The following is a 22,279-nucleotide window of genomic DNA, read 5'->3' on the forward strand; positions in this document are numbered from 1 at the left end:
AGAGAGTAGAAAGTAGCCAGGCCCCTGTTTACACTTAGTAGCTCATAGTTATGTAAAGTTAACTGCACAACAGCATAAGACGGGCTTCACCTATTCCTACCAAAAGTCTTCGCTATTTTCAGTGAATCCTGGGTAAAAACAAGCAACCAGAGGCTTTGCTTGTGGTCCAGTGGTTAAGAATCTAATCTGCCTTGAAATGCAAGGCACACCAGTTCAGTCCCTGGTTCAAGAAGATACCACATACTGCAGAACAACTAAGCCCGTGCATCACTACTAAGCCCACACGCTGCAACTACTGAAACCCGCACATCTAGCTCCACAACAAGAGAAAGCAACTCAATGAAAAGTCCACGCACCACAACGAAGAGTAGCCCTGTTCGCCGCAACTAGAGAATGCCCATGTGCAACAATAAAGACCCACCACACCAAAAAAATAAAATGAAAACAAGGAATCGAAACATGGCTGGTCTTGTTACAATACAAGGTACTTTATTGCTCTCTTACATTCATAGTTCTAGTGGTCAGAGTAGAATAAATAAATATTAGAGCAGCTCCATTTCATAAAAGTACCTGTGTTTGTCTGGTATTCTTACTTGGCCTACAGATTACACACTCATACACATACATAAATAATTTGTATATACATATATATGTATGTACACACACACACACTCACTTGTATTTATTTGCTGCCCAATCCACAAAAGGGAAAATGAATAAAACATAGATAGATTTTAATCTCGTGACAGCATCTAATCCATACCTGTATCCAGGCAATCCAGCAGTCAAAACTACAGAAATACATGAAAATTCATCTTTGATTTCTGAAAGATGCAATGGAATCAATTTGCTTAGGAACATCCTAAGAATCCAAGGAGTGAATGCTGCACAAGAGCCCCTGGGGACTGCTGCTGTGGAGTCTGACACAGTTCTAATTTGGTTTCCTTCCAAAGGAGGCATTCCAATCTTTTCTTCAAATAATTGAGCAAAGCAATTATGTAGTCTCTAGAAAAGCATTAAAGTGCCCACAGAGGACATCTCAAAATATTTTCTCATCATTCCATAATTTATTGATTTTAGAAAACAGTCCATTCCTTTTTAAATGACCTACATTTTATCAATTCATGAAAACTGCCTAGTTAACCACTTCTTAGATACAAACCAAAAGAAGCTTGTGCTTCCTGGTCCTGTATCAGTGATTTCACCACTTACTTACTCCAAAGCATTACAGTAAATATTGGTTTAAACTTTACAATTTATTTCAATTAGCTCACATTTTATAATGCATTTTAGATTATTTATAATGAGATTGCTCAATTGATTAGTTGCAATAATCCGCAGAGATACTCTACTTTGAGAGTGTGAAAGACTCACTCTTAAGTGACTATAAAATGACAGTGATGAATAAATTGGGAAAGGGGAATATCCATCAAGTGAACAGTGGTTATAAGAGAGTTTGGAAGCTGTATATTCTGAAAGTTGAATACAAATAAAAAGAAATAGGGGCTTAGGAAAAACAAAAATAACATTCAAAGCCAAAATAAAAGGGGGGCATTAATACTTGAAATCATGAGCAAAAATCCACAATAGAGAAAGCTTAGAAATTTCCAGCATAGGAATATTGCCAGTAAATGTCAAGAGTAGAATGGGATATTTTTCTCTTTCTGTTCACCATAACAAATTTATCACATTCATTCTACCTTTGGCAGCCAATTTTTAAAAGCTCTTTTTATAAAAACTATTTTCCTAACTACTATTTTTTAGAAGAAAGGAAAAAATCATCAATACTTCAATTTATTAGATTAAATCTCCATAAATATTTTAGCCTATATATTTCCAGCACTATTTTGCTAATTTTAGATCTCTCTTTATTGTTTTAATACACAGATAATATACAATCATTATAGAAAAGTAGAAGATATAAATAATGAAAACAAAAGTTAATAAAACAATCTGGAAACTGCAAATTAAGATATAACCACTGTTTTTTTTTTAATTAATTTATCTATTTTTTAACTTTACAATATTGTATCTGTTTTGTCATACATTGACATGAATCCATGGCCATACCACCCTGTACGTGCCCGATCTCATCTGAAATAACCACTATTAACACACTGGTTTCTATTTTTCTATAACAAAATGAACTTGGAATGAGATTCAATACCCATGTTATCTGAATCTCATTGGGAGTATGAAAAAGAAGAACTGAGTTTGTCTGACCCATTGAGACTGCACTGTTGCTGCACTCATGGAAGATATACTGCTGCCACACTCTTGGATGACTGGGGTTGAAGCCAAAAACTCAGGATGCAATTCTGCGCAAGAGCAGGCTTTACCTTTCAGTGAAATGGACTGTTCCACTGTCAATCATCCTGAGATAATTCTAATAATCTTATCTTTCCCCCAGTGGGTGGGGTGGGGCAATAAGAGGACTCAGAGGATAAGATTTAGATCAGAGTATGTAAAATTTTGTTTTCTCTTTGAAAAATATCAGATATTTCTGCTTTCAAACTCTAATAATATAATTTATGTAAAGCACTAAGCATTTGATTTTGTATTTTTAAATTACTTAAAATATCTATACCAAATCTATAAAATCTATGAAATATTCCTCTCTAAAAAGTTTTTATTGGAATATAATTGTCTTACAATGTTGTATTAGTGTCTGCTGTACAGCAAAGTGAATCAGCTATACTTATACATATACCCCCTCTTTTTTAGATTTCCTTCCCATTTAGGTCACTATAGGTCACTGGGTAGAGTTCCCTGTGCTATACAGTAGGTTCTCAATAATCACCTATTTTATATATACTGGTATATATGTCCCAGTATGAATTTTTTTAAAAAATAGCCTACCATTTTCTCCCTTTATCTCTCTGAACTGCCCAAAGGATTAGTTATATTATGTATTAGTGTATTAAGTAAGTATATTAGGAAATATATTATTAGTTATATTGTATATTAGATTAGATCATTACTTTTTAAGATTCAGAATTTTTGCACCGTGTTTTGTAAACATATTAATAATTCCTTAAGATGGAGAATTAAATTCAAATATATATAGTTAATATTATAATAAAATACGACATGATTACTAACAATTTTTTAAATTTTCTCTGAAATGATGCAATGCAAATGATTACCAACATTTTTTTTAATTTTACTAAAGTACATATTTTATGTAAAATTAAAGATCAAAATTGACTCAATATTTAATAACCAGACAAGTTAGTGTAATTAAAATGTGCTACTGATATTAAAGATATATTTACCAAATAAAAAAGATTCACTTTTATAGAATAATCGTTTCAAAAATCTAAGAAAACAATTTCCACACTATAAAAATATTTTAGAGCATAAAATATGTGATACTCCTTACAATTCACTTTTGGAATCTAGTAAAATGAATCTAATGCATTTATCTGATAAAAAAATTCTAAGAAGTTTACTAAAAGAATACTGATAGGTGCATGAATGCAAGCATGAATAAGAATACAATTCAAATTAAATAATATGCCATACTGAGTGAAGTAAATCAAACACAAAAAGACAAGTGTCATGATGTCACTTATATGTAGAATCTTAAAAAAAGTTACAAATGAATTTATTTACAAAACAGAAGTAGAGTCAGTTCAGTTCAGTCCCTCAGTCGTGTCTGACTCTTTGCGACCCCATGGACCGCAGTACGCAAGGCCTCCCTGTCCATCACCAACTCCTGGAGTTTACTCAAACTCATCTCCATTGAGTCAGTGATGCCATCCAGCCATCTCATCCTCTGTCGTCCCCTTCTCATTCTGCCTTCAATCTTTCCCAGCATCAGGGTCTTTTCCAATGAGTCAACTCTTTGCATGAGGTGGCCAAAGTATTGGAGTTTCAGCTTCAACATCAGTCCTTCCAATGAACACCCAGAACTGATTTCCTTTAGGATGGACTGGTTGGATGGACTTATGGTTAGAAGGATAAGGATGGAGAGAGAGAAATTGGGACATTGGGGTTGACATATACACATTATTATATATAAAATAGATAATTAATAAGGAACTACTGTATAGCACAGAGAAATCTACTCAGTAATCTGTAATGACCTATACGGGAAAAGAGTCTGAAAAAAGAGTGGATATATAACTGATTAACTTTGCTGTATAACAGAAACTAATACAACATTGTAAATCAACTATACTTCAATAAAAATTAAAAAATTAATACCATGGAAGGTTAAACTACACAATAAAGTAAAATATAACCTTATATTTTGTTGATTTAATGTTAGAAATTGTTTTCATCTACTATATATCATATTAGCAGTAGAAAACCAGTACCTTGACAGATGTAGAAAAAGCCTTTCAAATGCAGTTTGACATCATTCTTAATATCAAAACCAATTGATAACTTAAAAATCAAAAGTAATTTAAAGTAATAATAATACAACATTTTTAGAGTATAATAGAAACTACTCACCATCAGTGAAACAGCTGCTGGCATATCATGGGGGGCAAAAAAAGACAGAATGCCCTAGAAGACAAAATACAGTAGACAATTAAGGAGATGGTTTCACTCAGCTGATCGTAGTGAAGAAATATTCATTAGTCAAAAGTGTCTTGAAGAAATGGAAGGAACATGAGATTAGGTTAATACAGGAAGACAAATGAGTCATGTGTTGGTCTTAAGATTGTCATGACAAAGTTTAAAGTGGGTCTTATCCAAGACATTCAGGAAAAGTGAAGATAAGTCTTAGACTTCGCAAGAACAGGACAACCCATGGTCATTAGTATATCCTGGAACACAAAGAGGGCTAAGATTTCCTAACTATTGATGTTTTCTTGGAGCAAATGGCTTGGATGGAGTTCAGCATTGCAAACGTCTTACCAGGACTATCAAATGATTATGGAACTGAAATTATCCACCATGAGCTTGATGTTATCAGATCTGCTGAATCTTGCAGTCAGATAGGCACAGTAGCTGTTTGCTATACACCATTCCATGCAAATTGTATATTCTGTATTAGGCCCCAAAAGCTCCAAAAAGCATGGATAAATTATACATGAAGGTGACTCAAACTCTCCTGTTACCTGCTTCTAATATACCTGTGATTCTTTTTCATGGCAAACTATAACCTTTGAAGAAGTTCATATTATCAACTGACAAGGAAAGCGAAAACAAAAGAGATGATTAATATATTGGTGCACTGCTATTCTAGCTTCTATAACTGTCATTATAAAGCTACTCAAGGGGTTACTTTAATGACTGTCATGAGTGAATAGTGTTCCAGTAGATAAGTAATTATTACAAGGAGAAAAGTTGAAGTATGGATATACAAGGACTCCTCAACTGTGGGAGAACAGTTTTGCTGATTAATTAAGGCTCTGAAAAGACCAAGATTTGAAAATGAGAAACAAAAAGCTCTGGAGAAAAGGTATATAGATATATCTATGAGAAAAGCTACAGAGCATATGGCTACCAATGAGTATGTACACAGAAGAAATTCTTTAAAAACATTTCCAACAAAAAGAATAACTCATCCAATGGATATCAGCTTATTTCTCTGCAGTCCTCAGGTGCTGGTCGAAAGGAGAAAGCAACCATGAAGATAGACATGAAGAATATGTATGGACCCAACATCATTAGCTCCTGTAACTTCAAATCCTGTTTAACTGATGACACTGTAGACTGATTCACCTGCCACTCAAAAAACTGGTGCTGAGTAACTGATGCAGCACCATTCCTTAAATACATAGCTATTTTTTTTTTGGTAGAAAGTGAATGATACTAGGTAATTTCTTAGAGGGAATAGTGATTTGTTTCTAACTGAATTGATTGATACCGTGGCTATGGGTTTGCTTTTCTGTTCACAATGCCACTGATAGCACCACTAACTGAGGGGCTTGTGGAACAATCTATTAACATGTCATTCCATATAATACTGCTGCAGAGCACTGCATATGTTTTAAAGCACTAAGGGCAATAATGGGGGCACAGGATGGGATACATCAGTCTTCTATAACCCACTGCTCAGAAGTAGTTGACTAAACTACACAGTGGAATGGTCTGTTAGAGGCTCAGGTAATGTACCAAATTAGGCCAAACACTCTCCAGACTGGAGTCCTGTCATCCAGGATATAGTAAATACACTGGACTACCAGTTGACATATGGTACTTTGCCATCTATAGATTGAATATATAAATCTGGGCACCAAGAGGGACAAGTAATTGACTCTTTTACTTTCACTTCCAGTGAACTGATTACAGAATTTGTCTTTCCATTCCCATTCCCATGACCTTACACCCTGGTTGGTTAGAAGTACTGATTTCCAGCAGGAATAATTCAGCTAGAAGACACAGCAAGAGTCCCAATGAACTTGACGCTGCAACTAGCCCCTTGTCTCTGGCCTCTTCATGTCACTGATACCAACTGCATTATCAGTGGGAGAGTGTTATTGCTTCTAGTCATCCTCAAGAGTGAGGGAATTCCTATGCAATGGAAGTAGGGAAGACTATGCCTATAGTACAAAGGCTTTACTGCAGAATTTCTTGGTGCATCTATGCCAGTGAGAACTATAAGTGAGAAGCTGCAGCAAGCATGGGCTTCCCTGCTGGCTCAGACAGTAAAGAATCTGCCTGAAATGTGGAAGACCTGGGTTGATCCTTGGGTTGGGAAGATCCCCTGGAGGAGGGCACGGCAACTCAACCCAATATTCTTGCCTGGAGAATCCCCATGGACAGAGGTGCCTAGCAGGCTAGTCTATAGGGTCGCAAAGAGTCAGACACGACTGAGAAACTCAGCACAGCACATAGCAAGCATGGCCCAAGAAGGAACTATAACTAAGGATTTAAATTCTTGGTGATAGTCTAGGGTCACACCAGAAGACAAGTAAGCAACCTGGGCTAGCTGTGGTACTGGTCTAAGTTCAAGGACTGTGTGGTGGAGAAGGGAAATCTTGAAAACCTATTATAATCTTAGGACCAGCTATACCAATAGGGATTATCCTGTTTCACTTCACCTCTCTGTTCAGCTATCACACTGGTGGCAACACTGGCATTTTCTCTGCTAGAATGCACTTTTTCTAGATGTTCACATGGCCCATTCCTACATTCCATTCAAATCTGCTCATGTTACCTTCTTAATGGTGCCTTTCTCATTATCTAAACTCAGTTTTTTCCTGTTCTCCAGTCTTCCCAGCCCTTTTCCCCGCTGTACGCTGTATGTGTGCTCTGTACTATGTGTGCTCAGTCACTCAGTCGTGCCTGACTCTTTGTGGCCTATGCAGCCTGTCAGGCTCCTCTGGCCGGGATTTTCCTGCCAGAGGAGGAAAAGTCCATGGGCTTTTCCAGGGAAGAATACTGGAAAAGAATCCCCTACTCTAGGGGATCTTCCTGATTCAGGGGTCAAACCCATGTCTCTTGCATTGCCTGCATTAGCAGGCAGATTCTTTACCACTAGCACTACCTGGGAAGCCATTACACTTACCCATTTCAAATAAATTATTTACATCCTTATGAAAGTATGCACTAATAGTTTATTAATGCATAGTTTTGTTGTCTAGCCCTCTCCTTGAACGCAAGATTCACAGGGAAAGTTACTTCTGTGTTTTTTTTTTTTTATACTGTATCTCCATCACTTGGAAGAGTGCCTGGCTCATAGCAAATATTTTATAAATATTTGTAGAATAAATTATTTAGTTTCATTTATTTTCTTGATAGATGACTTCTGAATCTACATCCTCAATCTACACCTGCAAATCATCCAAATTTATCTCTTGCTCTATATTTTTGCATTACATGCAGGCCTGGATAACCCTGTGTACAAGCAGTTGGCAGGATATCTTTTGGTTTTATTTTAGTGGCGATGGGAAAGCTCTTTGCTAAATGTTAAAGCATGCTGCTCTTAGCTTGATCATTGATATTTCACCTTCCTCACAGAGAGTAATGATAAGGTTGAAATATAAATAATCTTGAGGGAATTAGATATTTATATAAATATATTCAAACTGTAGTGAAGGGCTTATATTAAAGTAAAAGGCAGGAAGCATAGGGACTCTTGAGTGGCAGAGGCTGCAATAAAGGGTGAGAAAGAATGTTTGAAAGTGAAGATTAGATATTGAAAACTAAATCTAGCTCTAAATTTTTCAGGAAGCCTGTGTAACTTTCTCAAACTTAACCATTCTTGCCCTAATGTTTTATTATTTCACCGTCTGTATTGAATCTGCCTCGAAAATTATTATTCCATCTGATTTCCTAGTTTCAGTCTTTAGGACTAACACTTTTCTATCATTCCTAACTAAACATTTTTTTGAATCCTCCTTCATCTTTGCCCACCATTTATAATCAGTCATCCAGTTTTGCTAAGTCTTATTGCAGGGTATCTCTAGCAGTGAAATCAATATCCCATACAATAGATTATAAATGCCCTACCACATACCATAAAGAAAGTTTCTTTCAACAAAATGAGTTACTTTTTACTTGACTTTAACCCTTGTATTTCTTACTACTTTGTTCATGCAGCTTCTTCCACCAAAATGTCTGTAAAATTAGTATTTATCACTAAATGTCCATCTCAAATGTCAGCATCTTTAACCTTGATAGACACCCAAGTGATGACATTTCTTCAATCCTTAAACTTCCTCTCTAAAACCTCCTGTGTGTACCATATCTCTTGATTCAGCTGACATGCAGTTTTCTGTTAACATGATTGTGCATTTTCACTTACATCATACATGATAAATTTCTAAATGCCTAGGGCATAAGCTCCTCAACAAGGCTTAGAGCATCCATTGAACAAGGGTGAATGATGTCATTCCTTAACTTATAGGACTACCATTTAACTTCCATCTACTTCCTGAAAGGCTTTCTGGAGCTCATGGACTCCATGTTGTCTCAAGAATAAATTTCACATTTTTCATCTCATTCTCAGATTCACTGACTCTCAGTAACTTGCTCCACTTAATTAGCTCAAATTTACTTTCCACTACCACTAAATTATACCCACGACTGAGCGACTGAACTGAACTGAACCCTAATTACTTACTATTTAAATAGCTTATTTGAAATGTAATAAGAGAATGATGTACAGATGGAAGTTAGCAACCTGAAACAAAAACGGAAAATGAAAACAAGGTTTCTTTCTCTTAGGAAGCATCACTACGAACAAAGCTAGTGTAGGTGATGGAATTCCAGTTGAGCTATTTCAAATACTAAAAGGTGATGCTGTTAAATTGCCGCACTCAATATGCCAGCAAGTTTAGAAAACTCAGCAGTGGCCACAGGACTGAAAAAGGTCTGTTTTCATTCCAACGCAAAGAAAGGCAATGCCAAAGAATGTTCAAACTATTGCACAATTGCACTCATCTCACAGGCTAGCAGAGTGATGCTCAGAATTTTCCAAGCCAGGCTTCAATAGTACATGAACTCTGAACTTCCAGATATTCAAGCTGGATTTAGAAAAGGCAGAGGAACCAGAGATCAAATTGCCAACATCTGCTGGATCGTTGAAAAAGCAAGAGAGTTCCAGAAGAAACATCTACTTATGCTTTATTGACTATGCCAAAGCCTTTCACTGTGTTCAGTTCAGTTCAGTTCAGTTGCTCAGTCATGTCCGACTCTTTGTGACCCCATGAACCGCAACACGCCAGGCCTCCCTGTCCATCAACAACACCCGGAGTCTACCCAAACCCATGTCTATCGAGTCAGTGATGCCATCCAGCCGTCTCACCCTCAGTCATCCCCTTCTCCTGCTGCCCCCAATCCTTCCCAGCATCAGGGTCTTTTCTAATGAGTCAACTCTTTGCATGAGGTGGCCAAAGTATTGGAGTCTCAGCTTCAACATCAGTCCTTCCAATGAACACCCAGGACTGATCTCCTTTAGCATGGACTGTTGGATCTCCTTGCAGTCCAAGGGACTCTCAAGAGTCTTCTCCAACACCACAGTTCAAAAGCATCAATTCTTCAGTGCTCACCTTTCTTCACTGTCCAACTCTCACATCCGTACATGACTACTGGAAAAACCATAGCCTTGACTAGACGGACCTTTGTTGGCAAAGTAATGTCTCTGCTTTTCAATATGCTATCTACGATGGTCATAACCTTCCTTCCAAGGAGTAAGCGTCTTTTAATGTCATGGCTGCAATCACCATCAGCAGTGATTTTGGAGCCCCCAAAAATAAAGTCTGACACTGTTTGCACTGTTTCCCCATCTATTTCCCATGAAGTGATGGGACCAGATGTGTGGATCACAACAAACTGTGGAACACTCTTCAAGAGATGGGAATACAGACCACTTTACCTGCCTCCTCTGAAATCTGTATGCAGGTCAAGAAGCAATAGTTAAAACCAGACATGGAACAACAGACTGGTTCCAAATCAGGAACGGAGTACATCAAAGCTGTATATTGTCACCCTGTTTATTTAACTTATATGCAGAGCACATCATGAGAAATGCCAGGATGGATGAAGCACAGGCTAGAATCAAGATTGCCTCGAGAAATATCAATAACCTCAGATATACAGATGACACCACCCTTATGGCAGAAAGTAAAGAAGAACTAAAGAGCCTCTTGAAAATGAAAGAGGAGAGTGAAAAAGTTGGCTTAAAACTCAACATCAGAAAACTAAGACCATGGCATCCAGTCCCCTTATTTCATGGCAAATAGATGGGGAAACAATGGAAACAGTGACAGACTTTATTTTGGGGGCTCCAAAATCACTGCAGAAGGTGACTGCAGCCATGAAATTAAAAGACATTTGCTCCTTGGAACAAAAGCTCTGACCAACCTAGACAGCATATTAAAAAGTAGAGACATTACTTTGCCAACAAAGGTCCGTCCCTTCAAGGCTATGGTTTTTCCAGTGGTCATGTATGGATGTGAGAGTTGGACTATAAAGAAAACTGAGTGCTGAACAATTGATGCTTTTGAACTGTGGTGTTGGAGAAGACTCTTGAGAGTCCCTTGGACTGCAAGGAGACCCAACCAGTCCATCCTAAAGGAGATAAATCCTGAATATTCATTGTAAGGACTGATGCTGAAGCTGAAACTCTAATACTTTGGCCTCCTGATGCAAAGAACTGACTCACTGGAAAAACCTTTATACTGGGAAAGATTGAAGATGGGAGAAGGGGACGACAGAGGATGAGATGGTTGAATGTCATCACTGACTTGATGGATATGAGCCTGAGTAAGCTCTGGGAGTTGGTGATTGACAGGGAAGCCTGGTTGTCTGCATTCCATGGGTTGCAAAGAGTCGGACACAAGTGAGCGACTGAACTGAACTTAATTCGGTGTCTTTATTATCTTTTGTCTGCTTTTATCTTTTCCTCTCATGATTATTGTCCTTTGCTGAGAACTCCAGCCAATTACCCAACAAACCACCCTGTCTATATATTCTTCCAGCTCTAGGATACACTGAACAAGTACTACAATCTTTATGTTTACTGTACATATTCTTCCTAAAGGAAACTTCTATTATCTCAGTCATGAGCAACGACCATCTTTCCAGGGATGAGTGGACTCTTGATCAATCATCTATGACTGAGTGAGGGGCTTTGGTGTTGAGGGTAAAAATCCGTTTTAAAAACAAGATTGTGAACAGGAAGGCAGCACAAAACACTGACTACTGCATTTTTTCTAGCAAACTAATTGTAACCAGTAAATAATTTAGACAGAACTAGTCAGCTTAAATATATAATTATATTACGCATTTTGAAAAGAACTAAACAGCCCCATTATGACTGTAATATCCCTGTACAACCAGGACTACTAAAAATCATTGACTGCAATGCTCATTTGGATACTGTATCAGTACATTTCCTCAGAGAAGCGGATGTCAGGATGAAATCCATCATTCAAGAGACTTATTGGAAGGATCACTCATGAAAGATAAAGGGGGAAGGAGCAGGCAAGTTGGAGGAGCCTTCAGACCTCAATGAAGTTTTGCTGCTGCTGCTGCTAAGTCACTTCAGTCTTGTCCGACTCTGTGTGACCCCATAGATGGCAACCCATCAGGCTCCCCCATCCCTGGGATTCTCCAGGAAAGACACTGGAGTGGGTTGCCATTTCCTTCTCCAATGCATGAAAGTGAAAAGTGAAAGTGAAGTCACTCAGTCGTGTCTGACTCGTAGCGACCCCATGGACTGCAGCCAACTAGGCCCCTCTGTCCATGGGATTTTCCAGGCAAGAGTACTGGCGTGGGTTGCCATTGTCTTCTCCATATTTAAAGTCTACTTTAGTTAATATGAATAATGAAAACATTCAGTATACCGTATGTCCCTTTTAACAACCTGATTCCATAGGTTGATTATAGTTCACTGCTAAACTTTGACTTTTTTTTTTTTTTAGGAATAACAAATGTTTATTCAGAAATGGGTAAGTAACACATAGTCTCCTCCATCCCTTAACGCCTCTTCCTCTCCTTTTGGGAAAAAAAAAGAGACAGACGGGGCATGTAGGGGAGCGGAGGTGGAGAGGGACACAAGGACTGGCCTACAGCCTTCTCTTCTGTTTCCCACAAGGACACCAGCAGAACAGGGGGGCAAACACTCTACCCGGCAACAGGCCACACAGCTACCCAGAGGACAGGGTCCAGAGGGCCAGTGGGAGGATGAAGGCATACAGGCAGGGTAGTTACCTTCCCTACTGAACACAGAGTCCAAGCAGTGATCTGTCTGTCTCCAGACCTGAGAAGCCAGCTCCTAGTGTCTTATGGACACTCTCTGGGGTCAAGAAGGGGAAAGTGTAGGAGGAATGTCTTCTAGCTGGTGTAGTAGAGAGCTTAGTTTGCACCCATTCAAAGAGGAAGAAGTGAACAAAAGCAGCCTTCTTCAAAGTACTGGAAAGTGGACCACCATCAGGCATATTCCCTGGACTTCCCAGGCCTGGGCAACCTCAGAGCTGGAGGACTGAGCTGAGTTTAAACCCTAGGTCCTTGCTGCTTGATCTAACTCTGTGGAAACGTGAGTTTCCAGGTTTTTCTTTGCTGGACTGGCCCCATGTAGGTCATGAGAGACTCTGTGTCTCAGGGCCCCCTTACACTTTCTAGGCTTGTGCCTTTCACACTACTTACTTACAGAATCTTGCTCCCCAAGACTCACCAGCTCGGCTAGGCTGGACTCCCTCTACAGTCCCAATAAACCAGCAAGAAACTGAGGAGGAATGCCCCTGGAGTAACGCTGTCCTGGTTTATAGTATCTTTTATCATATACTTCTTTACAAGCAAGCAGTGATATTGAGATACAATGTTTCATTTCAGATTTGCATAAAAAAGTTTGTGCCAGATAGAGCTGAAGGAAGAAGCTAAGTACCTCTTCAAATCACAAAATATATGACTGGGAAAACTGAAATTAGGATTCACAGCAGATGAAGTTTTCATTTTCTGTTTACAAATTTACACTGCTGCTGCCTTTCTTTAAAAAAGAAAATCTGTATTTTGTATACAAAAATATTTAAAGATCAAAAACACTACTGATGCTCAATGACTATCTGTTGGTCATCTTCAGGGCATGGGGTCCTCCTGGGTGGGGCAAGTTGATATGCAATGATTCCTCAAAAATAAAGGAGCCCAGAACTATCTTAATAGTAACCATTATTTACTTATTGGTTTCCAAATACTCTGCTAAGCAATTAATAAATATTATTGTATTCTTAGATGATCTCATCCTTATTTTATAGATGAGGAAACTGGGCTAGAGAAAAATTAATTGCCCAAGGGCACAGAGCTAGCACGGGGTAGAAGTGAGATTAGAACCCAAGTTTGTATGATTAAAAATGTGTGCTTATTTACCACAACATCATGCTATGTTTTTCCTTGGAAACCAATTTTATTTTTCATTTAACACACTTAGATTTCAAAGGAATTCCTGAAGAGATAAAATAAATTCAGTTTGATTACAGAAACCAGAGATCCAGTAGAACTAAGATGTTGGGAATCATTTCAGCCATTCTGCCATCTCTAAGGGTGAAATGAAAGGAAAAGAAAATCTATACATATTGAGTAATTAACATGAGCCAGGCTTGGCTTTATATACATATATTTGTAAGTCTTCCAACAACCTTGTTACCATAGTTCACTTCTACTTTTTCCTATGCTCATCACTTCTCCCTTATTTGATTAGTATTCACTATTTAGGGACCTGCTCCTTTTCTTACTTCAGGCATGACACTCCAGTGGCTGCTGTCAATTATTCTAATCCATCTCCCTGGATTTATATGTAGATAATTGGTAGAAGCCAATTTAATCAAAGCTCTGCTGTGGGATGTTTCCTATTAGATCCAAGAGACACAGGTCTGTGTTTCTAGTCAAAAATTCATGAGGAGAAAGCTGATCTAAGGGGAAGGAAATAAAGGGAAATGAAGAGAGAAATCTTGACACTATTGGACTCTCTAGCTTTGGGCAGCCCTGAGCTTCATCATTGCCCTTGATTCAATTTGATTATATCAGCCAAAACATTATCTTAATTGCCAAAAACAATTTTATTGGTTTTTAGTCATTTGCAACCAGAAGACTCCTAGCTATTTTGATAAAGCAAACAGGAATTCAGAGGCTCAGTACAATATCTCACTAACCAGGGAGTGACTAAACAGACTGAAATCCAAGCAAATCTACTCTCAAGTTTAGCTCCTTTTTTTCTTATGAATTCTTATTTTACAATAGAATTATATATGTGTTTGAGTCTTTGATATATAACTAATAAGGATGGTTACATTCTTCTTTTCATTTATCTAAACTGTGAGCAGAAATTAAGTGCTAGACACAGTGTTCTTATACAACAAGTCCATGCTGCCTTTACTTTGCAGAATAAATAACACCTTAGTGGCTGTAAAGAGTTAATCTAATTCATCCAAACTTTTTTTGGATAAGTAAGACTTTGATTTCAATGTAATGGAATGAAATAGGTACAATCAGGTGAAACTCTGAATATACATGACCTAACTTACATTCCATCTAAAGAGATGCAGCTTTCTCACATTTCCCCCCAAAAGTATCTTGGCATATCTTCTATTTCTTTTCACACATATCTGAGCAACTATTTTCTTCATATACTGCCTACTTCAGAAAATAGCTGTAAAAAATTTCCCTAGAGAATGCTATAAATGCAACTTCAAGTATAAGATCAGCAGAGCTAGTGCAAAAAATAAAAGTAGAAATACTGGAAGAGAAGGAAACATGTACTAATGCACTGGGTTTCTGCATAAACTCAACTGCTTTTCTCCTAAATATTAAAGATCCTAAAGTCAAACCTAATCATGATACAGAAATATAAAAACATTATTAGCTAATTGAGTTTGACTAGTGTGAATCAATTATAATGGAGAGAAGACAGATAGATATTAAGAATTATACAGAGACTAATGAGGTTCTGGGAAGGGTTCCCATCTCTGCTTTATTTCTGGTTTTACCTAATTTCAAAATATGAAAAGAAAGCTGGAATAACACTCATCTTTAAATCACCATTATATACTATTCTTAAATATCATTATTCACACAGTTAAATGAATAATGGAAATTGATAAGTTTTTGATATATGTTTTAAATATTGTATGGAATTATCTAATCATCTCATTGAAGTTTTATAATGTAGATCCCTGAAATAAATTTCTTAAAGTTAAGAAATTACATGGACCTCTCTGCCTCCTGATATTATAGTGATTGTGTTTATTATATTTATGGAATAAGAATATATTTATGGAATAAGAATATATTTATGGAATAAGAAAATACCTAAAGTGAAATGCTCCTTTAAGTTCATAATGTTTACAAATAATTTGAACATTATTTCCACAAACTATTTACATATTATATATATAATGGTAGTATGTATATCTTTAAATACACTATATACACTATATATACATTGTTTCTTTATTATCCTAGTGAGACAACAAACTATATGATCACCCTCCTTATCAAAGCACAACTAATATTTATCATAATTGTTTATCTGTCTTTGTTCACCTATAAGCATTATAAAGGCCAAGTCCTCGTTTCATTTACTTAAAATAAATAAAATACATTATGCTTATTTTTATTTTTTATCATATTTTTGTATTTATTTACAGTAGTACATAACAGAATGGCACATTATATACATTGAGTGAACGTTTGTATAATCGGTAAATATTCCAACGAAAAACATACACTGAAAACTTAGAAAATATTCAAGGCTTGAATTCAAAAAAGTTATGCAATACTTAGAGAATATATAGCATACTTGATCTCAGAGAGATCATTTGCTTTGAATGTTGAAAATATTACTAAATAATATTCTGAGCCTGGTTGCATGATCCACATTATATATTCTATAGTATCCTATTTAATACTCATAGTAAGTCAGTGAATGGGGAAAGCATTAATATTCCAGCAAGATTAAGAGTTTATTCACAGTTACAAAACTAGTAAGTTGCCAAGCCAGATGACAGCCTCTGTTTTAAAATATATTTTCATATTCTACTATCTTTCTATATGAAAAAACTTGGAAAGAGTCATAAGTTTTAAGAAGAAGTGAAATATCATTCAATTTTTTGTGGAGGTTGAGGAATGATAAAACAAGAATTAGGTTTCATTATATTAGGAACTGAGATAATTCCTGCAAAGGCTATACTAATGAATATATTTGTGAAGAAACTGAGTTTTTTATTTGCATACCCTACTTTAAACAGTTTTTTAAATAATCCAACTTGTTGTATAATCATAAGAGATTTTATTTAGGTCATACCTGAATGGTCTAGTGGTTTTCCCCACTTTCTTCAATTTTAGTCTGAATTTGGCAATAAGGAATTCATGACCTGAGCCACAGTCAGCTCCTGGTCTTGTTTTTGCTGACTGTGTAGAGCTTCTTCATCTTTGGCTACAAAGAATATAACCAATCTGATTTCGGTGTAGATCATCTGGTGATGTCCATGTGTAGAGTGTTCCCTTGTGTTGTGGGAAGAGGGTGTTTGCTATGACCAGTGCATTCTCTTGGCAAAATTCTATTAGCTTTTGCCCTGCTTCATTCTGTACTCCACGGCCAGATTTGCCTGTTACTCCAGGTATTTCTTGACTCCCTACTTTCACATTCCAGTCCCCTATAATGAAAAAGTTATCTTTTTTGAGTGTTAGTTCTAGGAGGTCTTGTAGGTCTTCATAGAACCGTTCTATGGAATGGTGAAAAATTCTTAAAGAGATGAATACCAGGGAATACCAGATCAACTGACCTGCCTCCTGAGAAATCTGTATGCAGGTCAAGAAGCAACCTTTAGAACTGGACATGGGAAAACAGACTGGTACCAAATCGAGAAAGGAGTACGTCAAGCCTATAAGTTGTCATTCTGCTTATTTAACTTATATGCAGAATACATCATGCGATATGCTGGGCTGGATGAAGCACAAGCTGGAATCAAGACTGCCTGGAGAAATATCAATTACCTCAGATATGCAGATGACACCACCCTTATGGCAGAAAGCAAAGAACTAAAGAGCCTCTTCAGGAAAGTGGAAGAGGAGAGTGAAAATGTTGGCTTAAAACTCAACATTCAGAAAACTAAGATCATGGCATCTATGGCAAATAGATGGGGAAGCAATGGAAACAGTGACAGACTTTATTTTGGGGGGCTCCAAAATCACTGCAGATGGTGACTGCAGCCATGAAATTAAAAGACATTTGCTCCTTGGAACAAAAGCTCTGACCAACCTAGACAGCATATTAAAAAGCAGAGACATTACTTTGCCAACAAAGGTCTGTCCGTTCAAGGCTATAATTTTTCCAGTAGTCATGTATGGATATGAGAGTTGGACTATTAAAGAAAGCTGAGTGCAGAAGAATTGATGCTTTTGAACTGTGGTGTTGGAGAAGACTCTTGAGAGTCCCTTGGACTGCAAGGAGATCCAAGCAGTCCATCCTAAAGGAGATCAATCCTGAATATTCATTGGAAGGACTGATGCTGAAGCTGAAACTACTGTACTTTGGCCACCTGATGCAAAGAACTGACTTATTGGAAAAGACCCTGATGCTGGGAAAGATTGAAGGCATGAGGAGAAGGGGATGACAGAGGATGAGATGGTTGAATGACATCACTAACTCAAGGTACATGAGTTTGAGTAGGCTCTGGGAGTTGGTGATGGACAGAGAGGCCTGGCTGCTGCAGTCCACGGGGTTACAAAGAGTCGGACATGACTGAGCGACTGAACTGAACCGAACTGAACTTTTTGTAACTATTAAAATCAGGGTTCTAACTTAATGATAAACAAAATATTAGAAAACTGTATTAGAATTTATGATAGATACATAACCAGGAAAATAATTGCACTTAATCCTTACTGTCTTAGAATCTCAGATTTGGAATGTACTCAAACATTTTGACTTCTGCTTGAAAATTTTGGACGAAGTAGTAAGGAAGGAATTTTACTAGTAGTAAAAGTGATCATAAGATCACTTATTCAAATTTTAAACGGTTAACATTTTTAGATTGTCAATTGAATTATACAGAAATTTACTTTCCTCTCTCATCCCCCATTGACCTAGTCCTTGTCCTCTGAAGTAACCCAGGATACATGTAAATAAACATAGATACAAATGTGCACATCTTTAATATGATAGCTCTTCTGATATCTGAAGATAGCTGTTAGAACAGCATTTCACTACATATACATTCTCACACACACAGTACTAATATTTCTCCAGTTCCCCCTGTAACTTGATCATCCTTCTTATTACCAAGTTTGTGCATAGTTTATCTCTATTGTTCCACTCCCTCTTACAATTCTTTTTGTTAAGTTCATGATAGTGGACTGATTCCATATATATTCAGAACAAAGTAGTTACACAATTGTTTAAGATTTATTTGTATACATTATAAGATCAAATTCGTTAATAATGTTAAAAGAAAATTAAAATGATCTAGAATATCATTCTGTTGAATGTTTAGTGTATCACTTTCATAGACATTTTCATGTACATAGACGTATATATTTAAACAATTTTTATGAAATTAAATCACCGTGTATACATTTTTATACCTATAGTAATCAGTCAGGCATCTTTCATGCTTCTACACACTACTATGAAAGTTTATTTGCCATTATTATTAGGATAGCACATGTTTGTTCCTTTATATTAATGAACTATCCTTTTGAGAGCAACAAGGGGCCTCTTATATGTCAAGGATCAATATTGAGAGAAGCTGTTGGGAATAGAATTAAAACTAATACAAATTCTAAAAGATGAAAACATTCAGGATTATATCCTCATATTGTGATCCCTGTCTTAACTTTTTGAAAATGAGCTCTGGAATTATTTTACTATTGCCTCATGCTTTTTCTATTTACTGACTTGGGTGAATCCCAAGAAGGCAGTATCCCCATGGACCAAAACTGGGTCTAGAATTGTGGTCTCAAATCCAGAGCCATATTGTTTGACACAGGTGCCACCATGACCAGGCTGGACAAAGATTAAATTTGTTCTCCCAATCTGATCATTCCCTAGATCGCCTAAGATATTTATCAAGATTATACACTGAGAAGACCAGATGCAATGTTAATAACAAAGTACCCACCCCTTAGAATAGAGAATAATTAATGAGTAAAATAATAAAAGTAGAATCCACTGTCAAAATTAAATTTCCCTCTAACTCAGTGAAGAGTCACAAAGATAGTAAATTCAATAGATGAGACTTGGTTATTAGTTAAATCTTTCAAAGCCCTGTGCTCCCAAGCATCTCAATAAGATACTGATGCTTGTCAATCCTGAAAACTCAGCATACAACCAAGTTAAAGTCACTAACACATTGTTAGTCACTCAGTCCTGTCTGGCTCTTTGCGACCCTATGGACTGTAGCCTGCCAGCCTCCTTCATCCATGGAATTCTCCAGGCAAGAATACTGGAATGGATTGCCATTCCCTTCTCCAGGGAATTTTTCCCAGGGGTTGAATCGGTCTCCTACATTGCAGGTATTCCTTACCATCTGAGCCAACAGGGAAGCCTCAAATTAAAGCTTGAGGCTTTCTTAGGAATTTTCATAAAGCTATGTTCAGCAATAATACCATCTGCTTAAGTGGGTTTAAAATTTCAGGAGGAAATGAGTAATAACTCTTACGAAGAAACTTAACAGAGAAGAAATTTGGTTTGTCTTGATGTAGCATTTATATAAAAATATTCCTGTCTCTCATGTCTTAGAAAAAGATGAGATATATACACATATATATCAAGTATATTTAATACATATGTAGATAATAAAGCAATATATTTTCTAATTTAAAATTTAACAATGATTTAGTGTTTGTATCTTTGAATTATCCAAACCTGGGGTTCATTGCAGTACATCCTAACTCAAGGCAACTAACTTCTATCCAAAGCTGTTGCTGGAACTTTAGATTTCATAATCAGTAAGAAACACAAATCATTTAAAGCCATGGTTCCAAGACTGCACTCTAATTTTTAAAACAATTTGAAAACAGTAACTGAGATTTTTTGCCAATATGTAATGAACCAACAGATAAAATATAATTTGCCATTATCCTTACTATGTTTGAAATAATGTTTTAACTTCAAAAGAAGGAAAACAAATCTCAGAAAAAAAGACCAGTCCTTTAGAGTGAGTGAATTTCTCATTATTGGAAAAAAAAAAACAAAACTCACTACAATGCATTTGCCCTTTTATCTCTCTCTTTTCATCTCCAAATGGTTTTTAAGCTCTATTTAGGAACCACTCCTCTGTGAACTTTGAAAATCCTGCTCATTAAATGTTGGTAAGTATCATGGCTCAAAGCCCCAGAAGTATTGTTATTGTTTTTGTTGTCTATTTTGGTCTCATCTGCCTGCATGTTTGCAAGCAATTCCCCTTCCTTAAAGATGCATTGTTCCTAAAGACATGCTGCCCAGAGTGCCCACATTACTATGCAAATAGCTAGTACTATGTACACACTCTGTAACTACAAGAATACAATAATAAGTTAGAACATAGTTATTAACAAGAGAAATCAAACTTCCTCTTTAGATCTGTGCAGCTTTTAATACCCACAAATGATAAACAGATGGTATATTTTCAATACAAGGTAAGAAAATTCAAGGTTTCTGTGTCAATGGTCATTATTATTTAAAGCAATAAAAAATTCTCCACAGTCCTTTCCCTTCCTTGAATTGATGAGATGTAAGGAGAGTCTCTGTGACAGAAGAGGAACCCAGAGATATGAATTTTGGAGCTTATATAGAAACTGCTACACAGCACTCCCTCTTTCTCTCCAGAAAGAGAAGACATTACATTTCTAACATAAACAAATCCTCTGTTAGAGAAGACAGGAAGGTCCCTAGATGCTCGCAACCCTTTGGAATGAAATACAAGGCTCCAGGGAAGACAGGACTATAAAGATCTTTGGAGGTCTCCAACATCCAAGGCATGTTAACCAGACAAACATCTTTAATCCTGGTTGCCAGTAATTTTTTCTTAGAAAGACTGAATTGTGCATACATTGAAAATATTAGCTATTTCTGAACAATATATACATGCCACTCATATTTTATTTCATGTCTATTTCCCTTATGTCCTTTCTGAACTCCCTTGGGTTCTCTTCCTATAAAGAGAAAATCTATTCAGAGATAGTCTTTCTCTACTGAGACTTTGTGCTTCTTTGAGTTAATAGAGCTTATTCAGAGTACATCACTTTGCTAACAAAGGTCAGTATAGTCAATGCTATGGTTTTTCCAGTAGTCATCTACAGATGTGATAGTTGGACCATAAAGAAGGTTGAGCACCAAAGAACTGATGCCTTCAAACTATGGTGCTAGAGAAGACTCTTGAGAGTCCCTCGGACAGCAAAGAGATTGAACCAGTCAGTCCTAAAGGAAATCAACTCTGAATCTTCATTGGAAGGACTGATGCTGAAGCTGAAACTCCAATACTTTGGCCACCTGATGCAAAGAGATGACTCATTGGAAAAGCTGACTCATTTTTCCCTGATGCTGGGAAAGACTGAAGGCAAAAGGAGAGGGGAGTGGTAAGGATGAGATGGTCAGATAACATCACTGATTCAGTAGACATGAATTTGAGCAAACTCCAGGAGGTAGTGAAAGACAGGGAAGCCTGGAGTGCTACAGTCCTTGGGGTTGCAAAGAGTTGGACATGACTTAGCAACTGAATAACAACAACAAAATTCTGAGGATTACTATTGTGCATATTAGCTGACAAGATGTGGTTAGAAAACCCAACCCCCTCATCATGGTTCTACCGTGTTCCAGAAAATTAGAGAGCATGTTCGTCTCTAAGTTGTTCAACCTTCTTTAGACATCTCTGCAGATGAGAACTTAACTGGACATGGA

General features: G+C 36.9%; 1 long non-coding RNA gene across 1 annotated transcript in view; it reads right to left on the reverse strand.

Moving 5' to 3' along the window:
* LOC145526613 (uncharacterized) overlaps positions 1-22,279 on the reverse strand; it is a 106,179-nt gene that overhangs the window by 43,085 nt on the left and 40,815 nt on the right. The window contains exon 2 of the long non-coding RNA XR_014069021.1: positions 4,462-4,515. This is a non-coding gene — a long non-coding RNA (uncharacterized LOC145526613). The remainder of the gene's footprint in view (positions 1-4,461; positions 4,516-22,279) is intronic.

This window comes from Giraffa tippelskirchi, chromosome 2 (assembly GCF_054371585.1).
Source record: "Giraffa tippelskirchi isolate mGirTip1 chromosome 2, T2T-mGirTip1v1.2.pri, whole genome shotgun sequence".
Classification (NCBI taxonomy): Eukaryota; Metazoa; Chordata; class Mammalia; order Artiodactyla; family Giraffidae; genus Giraffa; species Giraffa tippelskirchi.